This window comes from Lissotriton vulgaris, chromosome 8 (genome assembly GCF_964263255.1).
Source record: "Lissotriton vulgaris chromosome 8, aLisVul1.2, whole genome shotgun sequence".
In the NCBI taxonomy this organism is placed as follows: Eukaryota; Metazoa; Chordata; class Amphibia; order Caudata; family Salamandridae; genus Lissotriton; species Lissotriton vulgaris.
Genome location: NC_141696.1, coordinates 769,656,582 through 769,672,818, shown reverse-complemented (window position 1 = coordinate 769,672,818; position 16,237 = coordinate 769,656,582).

Here is a 16,237-nt window from a genome sequence, read left to right as displayed (position 1 = left end):
GTGTGCAAAACGTATAAAGGGGGCAGGGTAGAAATATTTGGATCCTCTAATTTGGTTAGGGGGTTCCACAAGGATCCCTAGGGCCCAAATTTTAAAAAAATGTTTTTCAAAAAATGGAAAAATGTGCCGAGGGTGCAGGGATCCGTCATAAAAAAACATAAAAACGAAGCGGGGTCTCCCGCTCTTGTTTAAAAATTAGCCCCCGGGAGGGCCAAATCCTGGGGGCAAAAAAATAATAATTTAATGGGGGGCTCAGAGGGGGCCTTCTAGCCCCGGGGATCGCCATCTCCTGCTGCTTTTTATATTGTGGGAGGAGGCAACTGGCCCTCCTCTTGGAGTCGTCGAGTGCCATAGGGAGCAAATCCCCCCAGGGGGATTCCTGCAGTGTCTTAGCATGCCTACCCCCGGGACACTGCAGTTTGCTATGGCAGGGCAGAGCTGAGGCGCCCGTAATGTCATAGCAATCTTTGTTTGGATTTTATGTTTCAAAATGCAAACTAGATTGGTTTTCCACATGGGGAGCTGCATGTTAGCAGCTCCCCATGTGGAAAAGCAATGCAGGCTCCCAAAGAACGCGGGGAGTAGTCTGGGACGGTGTGGGGCATTGAGGCTCCCCCCACAGTCCCTAACGTTGCATATAGGCCCCGGGGGATGGGGCTCCCGGGGAGAATAGAAATTGGTGATAGGTGGTGGGTTTTTTTTACATGGAAATTAGGAGTTTCATACCCAGTGCGGTGCCCAGCTCGGGCTCATGAGGTGCACGCGCTGGGTGCGAGACTCCCAGTGCGGACCCCTTGGTGTAAACGCGTTGGGTGCGCGACTCCAAGGAAAAAGATCTCTTGTGTTTATTCAGAGATTTTGGTACCTACAAGTAAGTACTGATGCAGAGTCTACGGTTGATGAGGAAGACTCTGTTACCCTCATCTGTAAAATGTACAGCGTCTCTCCTATAGATGCTGTCCATATTAAAACGCAGATTGTTGTGGTAAATGGACCCCATCCTATAATCTCGGAGAAAAGCAGAAACCGATTTATTGACATGTTTTCTAGGTTTCTCAATATGTGGACAAAATTGATTGGACCAGTTCCATTTCTGCCTTTGGCATATGTTAGAATAGACAAAGGCAGTTTGGGGGGAAAGTGACATAAATTCTCCAAAGGTGCCCTTCATAAGCAGTCCCAGACCTACCTCAGTCAAAGTGTCTAGGTCATTGCCACCACAGTGCGCAATTATGAGTTCAGGGTGTTGGAGATGAAAAAAGGATTTAACCGATGGCATCAATTGGTGCCACTTTAACCTTCTCTGTCCAATCCATTTAATGTCTACATTTGGCAAAGCTAGGTCTTTGTCAATGTCTCTATTTTCTGCATACCTTTGGCTCCAGAAAATATAGCTGTGTCCCACAATCCATACTCTAAGCATCTTGAAGGGAGGTCTGGATGTACTCAGGTGTCTGAATGTGAAATGGCAGTTTTAAAAGTAATATTTTCTAAAATGGTGGATAAGATGTAGTTTTGAAGAAAGAAGAGCAATTATTGGCTGTTTGAGAACATTGTACATTGAAAACTAGGGTGCATGTTTCTCTTTTTTAAAAGCATGTTTCTTATTGGTTAACAAAAACTGAAAGGAACATTACATACGATAAGCTGATATTTTGCAACGTCAAGCACACTTGCTGTTTGGATTAGCAACATTGTGTGCTGAACTTGTGACCTGTGTGCTCAGTTGAGTGTTCCATGAACTGTTACTATGGTAACAGGCAGTAAGCAGATTGGGGTAGGGTTCAAACTTATGACAATTTGAAAGTGTTGAAATGTGTAACCAATAGAAATGTGTGTTAGCTTTTCAATTAATGTAGGAAGCAATGTGATTTGATATTTACATGTATATGTGTGCAGATTGAGAGGGAAATGTTGCCATTGTTTGGTTTTCCTAAGATCGGTGCAGTACAGAGAATTTGATTAAGAAAATCTTGTGTGACTGACATAGTTCAAAGTCAAATTCAAATTCAAAAGTCATGTAGTCTTCTATAGAGCAACATATCACCGTTAGGTCTCAGGGCGCTTGCAGACACAGTGAGGCTCATCAGGTCGCTATTAGTTGGGAAATAGCCAGGTTTTTAATTCCTCTGAAATGGACGAGATATGTGGGGGAAGCTTGTTCCAAAGATGGGGGGCAAGATGAGAAATAGACCGTCCACCCTGTCTTGTGGTGCGCACTCTCAATGGTGTTAATAGAAATTTAGAACTGAATCTCAAGGTTCTGGTCGGTTGGTATTTACGAAGTTTATTTCCTAGGTACCCTGGGCCAGAGTGGTAGAGGCTCTCTCAGCCTGATTGGTAGCCAGTGTAGGGATTTCAAATTGGCGCAGGAAGATGATCTCCTGGGTAGATCCAGAATAAGTCTGGCAGCAATGTTTTGGAGGGTTCGTAACTTGGCATAGAGATCGTTATTTATGGAAGCCAATAGGGCATTACCATAATCTACTCGACTCATAATTAGGCCCTGGATCAATGGTATGCGAGATTCGATTGGTAGCCACTCAAAAATCCTACGCAGATTGCGTAATATTCCATAGGAAGTGCCCACTACCCGGTTTACATAAACTTTCATCGACAATTTATTGTCAATAGTGATCCCCAAATTGCAAATAGTTGATTTAGGAGATGAGCAGGGGTTCAGTGATTGGGGCCACCAGTCACTGGACCAGTGATCTTCAGCTCTGCCAAGCAGAATTATCTCAGTTTTGCTCTTGTTCAGTTGCAATTTGTTTTGACCCATCCAGTTGTCAATGTGGGTCATACATTTCTTGAACCGGATAATAGTTTCCAAGGGGTCAGGGCCAAAAGCTGTCAGCAGTTGGGTATCATCGGCATATGATACAGTTTCAAAGCCATACAATCTAATTATTTTGGCCAAGGAGGGAGTCACATACAGATTGAAGAGCATGGACTCAAAATGGAGCCCTGCGGTACTCCAAAGCATACTGACCTACTACATGCTGCCATAGGACCAAGGTGCACCGAGGTAGATCGGTCTTTTAGATAGTTATTAAACCAGTCCAAGGTCTTCCCCTGGACCCCCATCTCCCATAGCTGTTGTAACAAGATGTCATGGGAGATGGTGTCAAAAGCGGCTGATAGATCCAACAGCACCAAAATGGCTGATTCCTTCTCATCTAGGGCAAGCCTGATGTTATCGATCATTTCGACTACCGCTGTTTCGGTGCTGTGCGCAGCACGAAACCCTGTTTGAGAGGGATCTACCAGACTCTGCCGTTCTGAATAACAGGTTAGTTGTCTATTTACTACGGCTTCAAGAACTTTCCCAAAATAGGGCAACAACGAGATAGGACGATAATTAGCTAGTTCACTAGCATCTGATGAAGCTTTTGGAAAATGCATTGGTAATACCGAGGTGGCTCGGCGATGAAATCCAAGGAAAGCTGGTGATAGGATAAACAGCTCTAGGTGCGCTTTGCGGGCATTTTCGCAAATTGTTTTTAATATGCCCCATCATGTGTTTGCTGACAAATAACTGCTTTAAAATCTGTTCTGTTGTGAAGTTTTAGTAGCATTAGAAGGCAGTCATTGATTATGCATTTGCACAATCAGTGAGGCTTTCAATGTAAAGTGCAGTATTGAGATGTGTGGAATGTCTGCAGCCATATTACTTCTTCCAGACTAGTAAATGTGTTTTTAGTAAAGTTCAAGGAATCGTGTTGCTTATCTAAAATCACCTTGTGAGTCTCTCGTAGAGTTCTACTCCAGTCCACGTTTTGCTGAGGCTCGAGACTGTTGTGGGTGTAGTTGTGAGAGGTTGCGGATTGGTGACGGCTCCCAGTTCCCGGTTGTCCTGCAGCTTCCATTGTGTGCAAGTCCCCCGCGCCATGCGGTGCGTGGTGTGTGGCCCCTCTGCAGCCGCACCAAAACCAAAAGCCACACAAAGCCGCCGAAAAGCCACCAAAGGCACCCCCAGCGAGTGAACCTAACCAGGACCCGCAAGGGGGAGTCTGCCACAGTGTCTGGTGCCGTCCCAGCGGGACTGTTCAAAGCGGGGCAGAAGACTGCCAAATAGCAGCGGAAAGCAGGGAAAAAGTCGTCTCACAGTGGCTGCAGCCGCGAGTCTCTACAGCGGCGAGACACCAGTAGCAGTAAGAGCGGCATGAGCAGGAGCTTCATGAGCTCCAGGAGATACCCTAGAAGTTAGCCGCAAGGAGTTTGGTGCCACACCCGCTGCGAGCTTTCCTCATCAATAGGAGCTGCGCGTGATATCCCCGCAGCGGCCTCAAGCATCAAGCACCACCCCACAGGAGCCGTACAGGGCGGGCAGGAGCCGCAGGAGCCACGGGAGCCACCCAACTGCCTCCAGAGCCCTCACAGCCTCTAGACAGCAGCGCCTCAACAACCTTTTGACAGCCCTTCACAGCCTTTTACGGCCCTCTGACAGCGGCGGTTAGAGCAGTGGGTGTAGCGGCGGAACCCTTTTCAGCAGCGGCCTCCTTATCCCAGTACGCCCTTATCCAAAGATTCTTGCGGCCGCTCCCACCAGCCACGCTCACCAGCTCACCAGCCATGCTCACAAGCTCACCAACCGGCAGCCACCTCTGAAAAGCAGGTGCCGGGGGCTTCTGTGCTCTACAATCAAGCTACTCCAAGCTACCCCCAGGACTAAGGGGCTGGGGTTCTTACATCTGGTCAGTAAACCAGTAAGCCAGCAAGCCAGCAAGCTCACAAGCCTACAAACGCCTGGGTCTCGAGTGCTGCTCGCCTCCCGCTGTCACTGCTGTTGCCATTACCTGAGCGGCCGCCGCATTCTTGATACACCTCCCTCCCTGCCCAGAGAGGCTCACAGAGAGCGGGAAGCGGGAGGCTTGATATCAGCATTGGAAAACGCGATACCAGGAAAAATTGTGGCCATATCAGACAGCCAAGACAGCTACCTCAAACTAATAGCTCATAGCATCTTGCACGCAATCATGCGTTCTGGAAAGACAAGGTAGCAGGCATCAGTAAACCCTGCCAAAAGAATGAGGAGAGCAACCAAGAAGTCATTAAACAAGAGAGACACCAAAACAGATGCGAGGAAAAAAGTCGAAGCCTTCAATCTAATTTCTCCGCTCCTTATGAACCCCGAATCCTCGACAAGCGGGTTGGCAAGTAGTACAAGTAGCGAACCTATCCTGCCCAAGACAAGTTACCAACTCAAAATTTCCGCAAAATTTTCATTCCTAAACGATGCCATCAATCAATCAATCAGTACATTTATAGAGCGAGCTACTCACCCGTGTGGGTCTCAAGGCACTGAGGGAGGGGGGGTGCTGCTGCTACTGCTCGAATAGCCAGGTCTTGAGGTGTTTCCTGAGGTGAGGTGGTCCTGATTCAGTCCTAGGTGGGCGGGCAGGGAGTTCCACATCTTGGCAGCCAGGTAGGAGAATGATCTTCCTCCGGTGGTGGCTCTGCGAATCCGCGGGATGGTGGCGAGGGCGAAGCTGGCGGGTTGGCGTGTTGAACGTGAGGCCGTTGTTGAGGTATTCAGGGCCCATGTCATCGAGAGCTTTGTGTGCGTGGGTGAGAAGCCTGAACGTGATCCTCTTGTTGACGGGTAGCCAGTTCAGGTCTCTCAGGTGGGCGGAGATGTGGCTGTGGCGAGGGATGTCGAGGATGAGTCGTGCGGATGTGTTCTGTATGCGCTGGAGTCTTTTCTGCAGTGTGGCCGTGGTTCCAGTGTAGAGGGCGTTCCCGTAGTCCAGTCGGCTGGTGATGAGGGCCTGGGTGACCGCCTTTCTGGTTCCAGTGGGGATCCACCGGAAGATCTTTCGGAGCATGCGTAGGGTTTTGAAGCATGTGGATGAGATGGCGTTGACTTGCTTGGTCATCGTGAGGGTTGAGTCCAGGATGAATCCTAGGTTGCGTGCGTGGTCCGTGGGTGTCGGTGTGGTGCCCAGCGCTGTGGGCCACCAGGAGTCGCCCCAGGTGGATGGGGATGGTCCTAGGATGAGGACCTCCATCTTGTCTGAGTTCAGTTTCAGACGTCTGAGCTTCATCCATTCCGCGACGTCTCTCATTCCTTCCTGGAAGCTGATACTAGCCTTGGCCGCGTCTTTGGTTAGGGAGAGTATCAGCTGGGTGTCGTTGGCGTAGGAGATGATGTTGAGGTTGTGTTTGCGTGCGATGGTGGCGATGGGGCTCATGTAGATATTGAAGAGAGTAGGGCTGAGCGAGGAGCCTTGGGTTACACCACAGATGATCTTGGTGGCAGCAGAGCGGAAGGGAGGGACGCGGACTCGCTGGATTCTGTCAGAGAGGAATGAGGTGATCCAGTCCAGGGCCTTTCCTTGGATCCCAATGTTGAGCAGGTGGGATATTAGGGTGCGATGGCAAACGGTATCGAAGGCGGCTGAGAGGTCTAGAAGGATGAGAGTGGTGGTTTCCCCGTTGTCGAGCAGGGTCCTGATGTCGTCAGTGGCTGCGATGAGGGCCGTTTCAGTGCTGTGGTTGGCTCGAAATCCTGACTGGGATGGGTCGAGAGAGCTGTTTGCCTTGAGGAATGCAGTCAGCTGTTCATTGACAGTCTTCTCAATGACTTTTGCAGGGAAGGGGAGAAGAGAGGTGGGGCGGAGGTTCTTGAGGTCTTTGGGGTCCGCTGAGGGTTTCTTCAGTAGGGCGTTGATTTCTGCGTGCTTCCAGCTCTCTGGGAAGGTGGCGGATGTGAGGGAGTTGTTTATGACGTTCCGGAGTTGAGGTGCGATGATGGTGTCAGCTTTGTTGAAGATGTGGTGATGGCATGGGTCGGAGGGAGACCCGGAGTGGATGGTGTTCATCACGTGGGTGATGTCTTCTGTGCTGATGGGAGTCCAAGCGTTGAGGGTGGTGGTAGGGGGCATTGGTTTGGTGGCTGGGGGCCGGGTCTGGGCGCCGAAGCTGTTGTGTATATCGGCGATCTTGCGGTGGAAGAGCGTGGCGAGGGAGTTGCAGAGGTCTTGCGATGGTGTGATGTCGTTGTTGCTGGCGCTGGGGTTGGAGAGCTCTTTTACGAAGCTGAAGAGTTCCTTGCTGTTGTGTATGTCGTTGTCAAGCCGCTCTTAAAAAGATGTCCTTTTGGTGGTGCGGATTAGCTGGTGGTGTTTGCGTGTGGCGTTTTTGAAGGCTGTCAGGTTTTTTGTCGTCTGTTCGTGGTGCCAGGCTTTCTCGAGGGTTTGGCAGGATTTCTTTGAGTTTTTGAGGTCGTCGGTGAACCATGTGGCTTTCTTGTTGCCGGGCTTGCCTGGAGAGTTCTTCAGTGGTGCAAGGGCGTCAGCGCAGTTGGAGATCCGGGCCGGTACTGTGTATAAGTAGCAGTGAAGTAACCAACCTCCCCAATCCACTCCAACCTCTACATGCACATCAGACGGAACACCAGTTGGCACAACAGCAGCAGCAATGGCATCAGCAGGGGCCAGACTGTTGAAGCTTATCAGTCGCCGGCAAAAGCTATGGTAGTGGAGATGCTAGCCCTAAAAAGGGAAAAGTCGCACCAGCAATAATCAAAGAGGCAAAGACCCAGGGAATCGAGAAAAACGATCACCCGGGATACAATATCCTGAGTCATCTGGAGATAGCCCTCCCTATAAACATCGCAATAGACAATGAGTGCAAGCATAACATGCCTGGACAGGCGGCGAGCTGCAGACCAACAACTGCAGAGGGTGGAGAAGGAGGTATGGAGGAAAAAAAGGGGGAAATGACCAATAACTGCCTTCCCTAACACTATAACTGCACCCCTTATAAGCAGGTCAAGGATGGATCCTTGGACAAAATGTTCCCACAGCTATTGGCAGGAGATGTGGAAGCTTCTGGAAACCAGAAGCTCAGTGTAGCTTCTCATGGTCCCTTACAGCGAACAGATACGTCATCAAAGGCCATAGCCATATAGGAGATAGCGAAGACTCCTATAATATAACAAAAAATACCGAAGTCGGGAAAACACTATCAGCATAAGATGATCGCGCTCAACTGAGCCAGGAAAAATCTAATACCCAATATGGTCTCGTCTCTGTCGCAGCTCAACCTGACTGCAACACGAATCGGGAACCAACAGGATTATTAATGTCTCCCGGAACTGAACCAGAGTCATCATATCTTACTCCTGAAGAATGGGAGGAATTAGTCGTGTCTTATCCTACTGCCACTGGAGGTGAGCCAGAAAGAAGAAATAACAGTTCTCCAAAACGCAACATCGAAAAAGTTAAAACACAAAAAAAGACGATGTTTGGTGCACTCTATTGCACACAATGCAAATGTCTGTGAACGCACTGCAGTATCAATCAGACAAGATGGACCTCCAGTTGTCAGTCCTCAACTCACTCTCCATTTTTGTCGCTGGCATAGACGACAAGTTGGCTGACCTTAACAACCTGATCAAGAAGGCACAATCAGAGACAAAATTCGCCCAGGCTAGCTGCACCTGTATAACAATAGTGGACAAGCTAGCAACATTACCATCAGCACTGGATAACCTCCTTGCCGACATTAGGAAAGCAGTGCCAGCCCAATCAGTGCCAGGTGTGGCCCACACCAGCATCAGTGGCCAACAAACAACAAAGCTAAGAAAAGTCCAAGGTCCCATTGCACAGGCTAAGCTAATTGCAAATGCGGCCCAGATATCAGACGGGATGCAGGCTCCCGAGGAGGGGGACTTACCCATACCAGGGCTAAACAACAGTGCACGAGCCGAAGGATCATCAGCAGCACAGACGAGTAAGACCACTCAGTCCAATAAATCCCTGGAAAAACAGGAACCAACTGAAGTTGCACAACTATTGTCCAAACAGCGGAGAAAATTAAGGAGGAAGGGGCGAAACCAAAAACCCATGCAGGCCCTGCCACATAGCAAGGATGGAATATACAATCCCCGGGATGAACCAACGGATGATCAACTACTCTATTCTTGTAGGGTAGAAGTAGATACGGTCCCAGGTCGGGAATAGGAAAAGAGTCCAATCCACGAAAAAGCACTAGAAACTGACGGACTGGAACAGAAACCGGGGACCAAAAGCAGGAGCTCGTTAGGGGAACCGCTGATAACTACAATAAAGGACTAGGCACACATTTAGGCAATACAAGGTTCATCAACATTATCAACGAATGGGCCGTTGGAGCCAGAAGGGGGAAAAGCAGCCCCACAAAGAAGCACTTGCAGGGAGGGGGAGACAATTAAAACAACAGTGCCAAGTATGGTGAAAGCTTCAGCAAACAACAGCCAGGTACTCGGGCCTGACTATACCAGCGCAAGCCATCACCATCAACAGAGGTCTCAACATCGACAGAGACCCCCCTGGACCCACAAACAGGGCACTCTGGCGCAACAACAACAATCATGTTTTACTCAGAGTACATATCAAAGGGACGGGTTGATATACTAAACAGGGGCAACATCTTGCATTTACTAAGGACCATCAACACCTTAAAGAACATAAAAACCACTGACCTGGAGTCAGTTGAGTTTAAAGAATCTCCTGATCGCCCAGGCACAGAGTTAACGAAAACAGTCTGGGCTACACCAGAACTAGCTGAGAGAATCCTAAAGGAACAAAATAGGTTCAACGATTGGGGCTTTAAACTCCAGCCACTTGAAAAACCAAAGTATCCTGACCCCTTGTTGGCTGAACCAAAGTGCCAAGAAGAAAACCCTGGCTCTGGACAACCGAGCCCATGACTATTCTCAGTACTGCGAGGGGCACGCAGCAACAGCACAGAGCACAAGGGGAACGGAGAACAGATTGCACTTAGGGCAAAAGCAAACAGAAGCAGACCCACACCGGAGTGGAGCACGGTTACCAGGACAATAAACATCAAAATGAAAAGACCGTGACATTCTAAGCATCATGCACCCCCACTCAAGAACTCATTGAAAATCTGTTCCTGGAACATCAATGGGCTGGGAGACAAGATCTCGGACCTGGAACTGCAATCTTACCTGCAAACATTTTATATAATTTCGCTCCAAGAGACATGGAGCGAAGCACCAACGGCACTGCATGTCTTCAACATGCTCTACCTACCAGCAATTAGAAAAGCTAAATTTGGCCACAAAAAGGGAGGTTTAGCTACATACAGCTCCATAAGTAGCATTTAGGCAGCAGAACCCTTTGCGTGCAACCTAGCGCCACCAAATGAAATGCAAGCAACTCGAATTACTCTGCAGGGGAAGACAAGTAAAGAACATATAATATCTGCACCCGCACGATAAAAACAAAGGGAGTCAACAACTTAAGGAGGAGCTGGTGAAAATTATTACAGAAGAGAAAACAAATAACTGGATAATCACAGGGGACTTCAATCTAAACATGCTGAGGAAACGAGCTGATGACATCCACTCAGAGGAGGATCCATTTGCTTGGGAGGAAATGCCCCAAGACATTAACACAGATGGAAGACTCACAAACACCTCGAAAAATCTGTTGTCATTCTTAGAGCAACTGGGCTCACGTGCATTGAATGGCAGATTTCTTGGAGATTGCCCACAAACAGCAACATTAAACAACGCAGCAAACAGGTCCACAATTGACTACACATTCTGCTCTTGCCACATGTTCACAAAAGTAGAAAACTATTGCATTGGGAGCGTAGATTTCAGCAACCACTTACACCAGGAAATCACAGTAGAAGACCAATCACCATATACATTGCTCCCAGTAAACATAATCAGCTCAGAATATACCAACAACAAGAGAAGAGTAAAATAAAGAACCAACGATCCAGAGGAACTCCTCTCTTTAGCAAAACAACTCTGGGAAGAAGGGAAAGCAGCCAACCCCGACATAATTGGAGGCTGGGAGGCATTCACAAACGCCCTACGTAACAGCTACGGAGACATGAATGGCCACTTTCGAAACAGGAGAATAAAGTGCTATCAAAACCTACGACCAGGCTCCAACCGAAGCAATAACGTCAAATTTAAACAGCTAAAAGCACGGATAAACCTCACACTGCGGAGGCTGAAGAAAGATCACTCGGCATTGCAAGAACTGCGGCAGTTAAAAGCTACTCGCAAAAAACGTATTTGGCAAACAAAAAGGAAGCAGAAGAATCTCTCTGGGCTACACTCCTGTACGACATCAAAAACAACAACAGCGCACAATTTTGGAAAAAGATTAATGCCCTATCTAACACACAAGGTCAGTACATCAGCTCCAACATCACAGAAGATTCATGGATAAGTTACCTCAAACCTAACTTTAACAAAGAACAGATTCCCCAAATTGGCTTAAATAACCTTGTGCCTAGTACGGAAACCCACCTGCTCCACTTAAACTTTAATGCAGAACATGGTCAGAACCTCACAATCACAAATAACCAAGTTCATAAAAGAATCTTGAAAGGTAGATGTGAGGGAGCTCCTGGCCCAAACGGGATCCTGCCTATACTATTCAAATAAGACCCTGAATTTTGGGCTACAGTTCTAAAACCGATCTTTAATAAAATCCTACAGACATCAATAATACCATCATCGTGGAGGGGCTCAATAATCTCGCCCATTTATAAAAAAGGCAACAGGAGCGACCCAAAGATCTATCTGCTGGTAGCTCTTCTGGAAAATGAAGCCAAATATTATGCTGGGGTACTTCTTCAAGAATTAACAACATGGGCCACAGAAACTACAGCAATACCCTATAAACAAACCGACTTTTGTAGAGAAATGGGCACTTCCACTAACATCTCTGCCCTCTCACTAATGATAGACGCTGCACTTGTACTCAAACAGCCTCTATACATCTGCTTCATTGATTACAGTTCAGCATTCAATCATATAAACAGAAATATTCTGTGGCAAAAAATAAAAATGTTAGGTATCCCATCATTACTCCTGAGACAACTAATCCTTCTGCATAGTAACACCTGGGTACAAGTAAAGTTGGGGGCACGTGACCATCTATCGAAAAAGATGAACACAACCTCAGGATTAAAACAAGGGTGTGTACTTGCCCCGACACTTTTTAATCTATTTATGGCCAAGCTTTCAGTCCAACTTAATGGAAGCAATGCACATGCACCGAAGCTAGGAGGTCGTCAGCTATCTAACATCCTATATGCAGACGACTTAGTATTCATCAGTCGGACACCCTTAATACTACAACGCCTGCTGGACACTATATCTCAATACTCAGACATCAATAAACTAAGCATTAACCAAGACAAAACCAATGTCATGTGTGTAAATCATCGGAGAGTAAAAATAAAGTACAACTGGCACCTAGCAAAAGTCAAGATTGAAGTTGTACAAAACTATAAATATCTGGGGGTCTTGATTGACAGCAAAGGCAATTACATAGCACAATGTGAGGCAATAAAAAAGAGGGGATTAACAACAGCGATTGCATTAAGAAACCTTAAAAACATAACCGCTGGGCCAAGCTTTCTCCCTCTGACCAAGGTGATACAGGCCAAACTTATTCCATCAATTACTTATGGAAGCGAAGCCATGAGAGGGAGGGATGCGGAAACATTGAATGGCACCATCGCAAGAACGCTGAGAATAATATATGGGCTGCATGGATATTAATCTCTGGAGCAAATGAGGCTTGAATTCGGGATAAAAAGACAGGAGCTAGCCAGAAAAGGAGCTTTTGTTAAAAACTGGTTCCAGATCAAAAAAGGGCAGCCGGAAACGCTAAACTTCTACTTGTGGAGAGAAGTAGAAACCACAGAAACCTGCCCAGCTAGACACTTTTTGGACACTGCACTGGACCAGTTGGGGTTACGGCAACTCTGGGCAACGTTGGTGACCACAGCAAGCTTAAAAAAAACTGTAAATAACATTGTTAAAAATTAGTCTATTATACAAAGCGGCCTTGACAGAACGTTCACATGGCTGGCTCACTATTCAATCTTACAGTAAAGCGTCTCCTCAAGCTTACCTACTCTCTAACTTCTCCAAAACTACCAAACAGAAGTCTTTGAAATTCAGGCTAGGTTTATTACCATCTGCATACCATCTGTCCCCTTGGTTGCGCCTTCCTAAGCCAGCAATGTGCCGCCTCTGCGGGGAAGGAGAGGAGGACATAGTCCATATCATAACCATTTGCCATGAGCTGAAGCGGGAACGCCTGTCACTACTTAGACCTATTTTCAATAAAAACCAAATACAGTCGTGCAGACAAACGGTGCTTGCAAGCTTCTATGACGAAGACACTCAACTAAGCTGCTACCTGGTAAAAATGTTACCTGCCGCGGACCTTCGATTAAAACAGATACCGCCGGATCATTGATGAAACTGTATTGGAACAGAGATGGTGACGCCCTGTTATTCCTCTGTGCACACAATTGTAATTGCGTTTTTAAGCACACAAATTTAAGCATTTTTGCACATGTAAGCCTCATAGGAAAGCATCAATAGGCTAATTATCTTTGCACAAATCAATGAATGTTGAGACAGGACTATGCACTATAAATTTGCACCTATCGGCCTGCCTTCCCTCTGTAGCCAAAACTCTGATAAGGGGGGCAATTCTGTCTCATGAACTGCTGCTAATCTCTACTGACATAAATGAAGAAACAAGACTATGGGTCATCAAGGCCGGGGGAGTGGATCTGCTCCGCAATCTTAACGTGCGTTTTTAACTGTGGCTATCAGCCTCTTTTAACCTGATGTTTTATTGCTTATAAACAATGTTCAATTTTTGTAATGGTTTTAATTAACTGTACAATAAACATATTACATTGTGAGTCTGTGTGCACTTGGGAACTATTGTCACAGAAGCAGTTGGGTATTTCATGTCTTTGCAGACATATTACTGCTTAAAAACCTATCCTGTGCAGGGAGTAGTCTTGCTTTTCTAGAATCACATTGGGGCATATTAACAAAATTGAATAGACCTATTTACTGTGCGGCGTTAACATGCATTAATGCATGTAACCAGCCGGTTTGTTAACGCCTCGTCTTGCATTTCCAATGAGATGTAATGTAGGCATTCCCAGAGGCAAGGTAGGTGTTCTCATGACAATAGAATATGGAGGAGGGTACTACGACAGCAGTGTTGTATTTACAAGGCGGTAGTGGATTTTAGGAGTAATAGCAAAACTCATGCTAACCGTGGTTTATGTTGGATCCTAACGTGTGTTCTGAAGTTGTCTTAAGCATGCTTAATATGTGAGATGTATTGACATGTTAAGTTCATATTCTCATATTAAGAAGCTTTTCACTTGCGAACATGAATTATCGCTGCATTTTCCACGATATTGGTGCTTGTCGCCAATATAGCTGGATTTTTTGATTGCTTTTGGAAAATTCATTGGTAATACCGCGCAGGCTCAGCGATGAAATCCAGGGATAGCTGGTGATAGGATAAACAGCACTAGGCGTGCTTTTCCGGCATTATCGCAAATTGTTTTTAATATGCCACTTCATGTGTTTGTTGACAAAAAACTGCTTTAAAATCTGTTATGTTGTGAAGTTTTAGTAGCATTAGAAGGCAGTCATTGCTTTTGCATTTGCACAATTAGTGATGCTTTGAGAGTAAAGTGCAGTACTGAAATGTGTGGAATGTGTGCTGTCCAGACTAGTTAATGTGTTTTAGTAAAGTCCAAGGATTTGTGTTGCTTGTCTAAAATCACATTGTGAGTCTGCATGCATTTGGGCACTATTATCAGAGAAGAATTTGGGTATTTCATGTCTTTGCAAATACATAACTGCTTAAAAACCTATCCTGTGCAGGGAGTAGTCTTCCTTTTCTAGAATCACATTGGGGCATATTAACACGGGTCATTTCACTGCATTTTTTACTTTAAGAGCCAGAAATGCAGCAAAAATACTATGCGGCGCTAACATGCATTAACAAATGCTACTAGCCAGTTTGTTAACATCTTGTCTCGCATCTCCAATGACATGCAATGTAAGCGTTCCCAGAGGCCAGGTAGGTGTTGTTATGACAATAGAACATGGAGGATGGTACTACTACAATAGTGTTGTAGTTACAAGTCGGCCGTGGATTTTAGGAGGAATAGCAAAACTCACGCCAACCGCGTTTTTTGTCGGATCCTAACGTGTGTTCTTAAGTTGACTTAAGCATGCTTAATATGGGAGGTGAATGGGCATGTTAAGTCTACACTGTTATATTAAGAAGCTTTTTACTTGCGAACATAAATTATTGCTGTATTTTCTTCGATATTCGTGCTTATCGCGGGTATAGCTGGATTTCGTATAGACTTTGGAAAATGCGTTGGTAATATTGCGCCTGCTCTGCGATGTAATCCAGGGATAGCTGGCAATAGAATAAACAGCGCTAGGTGTGCTTTGCGGGTATTATCGCAAATTCTTGTTAATATGCCCCTTCATGTGTTTGCTGACAGATAAGTGCTTTAAAATGAGTACATAAGTACTCATGCAGTCATCCAGGGCTTTAGCACTTGGACTAGTACGAAGTCATATGCACTATGCATGTCGTCATCTAAATACCTACACGCTTGTATTTCAGACCTACAATTCCTTTGTCAGTATCCATACACTGCTACAAACACTCTATCAGTGTTTGTATTCCCATACAGTTATGTATACACTTGGAATTACAATTTTAATTAATAAAATTAAAAGAAAGTGGTTAAATGTTTTTTATATAGAATGTGCTTGTATTGTAATAGAAAAGTAAAATGTATAAATGTATTTAAATACATAATTTATGTTAATTGTTTACAGCTTTGTTTATCATCATTGAAATAAAGTTGTCATGTCTGAAAAATCAAGAAAGAGAAAAGGACTCCTAAATGACAATTATTTGAAGAAAATTCAACAACAAGTATTGGATGACCAATATGATGTGGGTAGAAAGAAAAAATCTTCTGGTAAGATAACAAACGATTTTAATAAAAACTTTCAAAGCCCACAAATAGTGTGCAGAATGTGGAAACTAGTGACAAAGATTCTACCCGAAAAAATGATATGAGTAATAGGAAAGGAAAAAAAGTAATTTTGAAGTCAAAATATTCGTTTTATGGTAACAGAAGGCAAAATCAATATTAAGAAATTCATTAAAAAATGTATCATAGAGTGGTTCTTAACTTGCTGAAAGAGGTGAAAAAATATAGAAAATGAGCACTATTTTATAAAAAGAATAAGTATATTGAATCCATTGTTCAAAAGGCTTTTGAAGTAAAAACAAAACTATTTATTTTAGTTTTAAACAGAATTCGATCACTAGATAAACCAATCCATTTTATGAAGGCCAAAAGTAAGAGGAAAAAAGTAATTAACAGAACTATT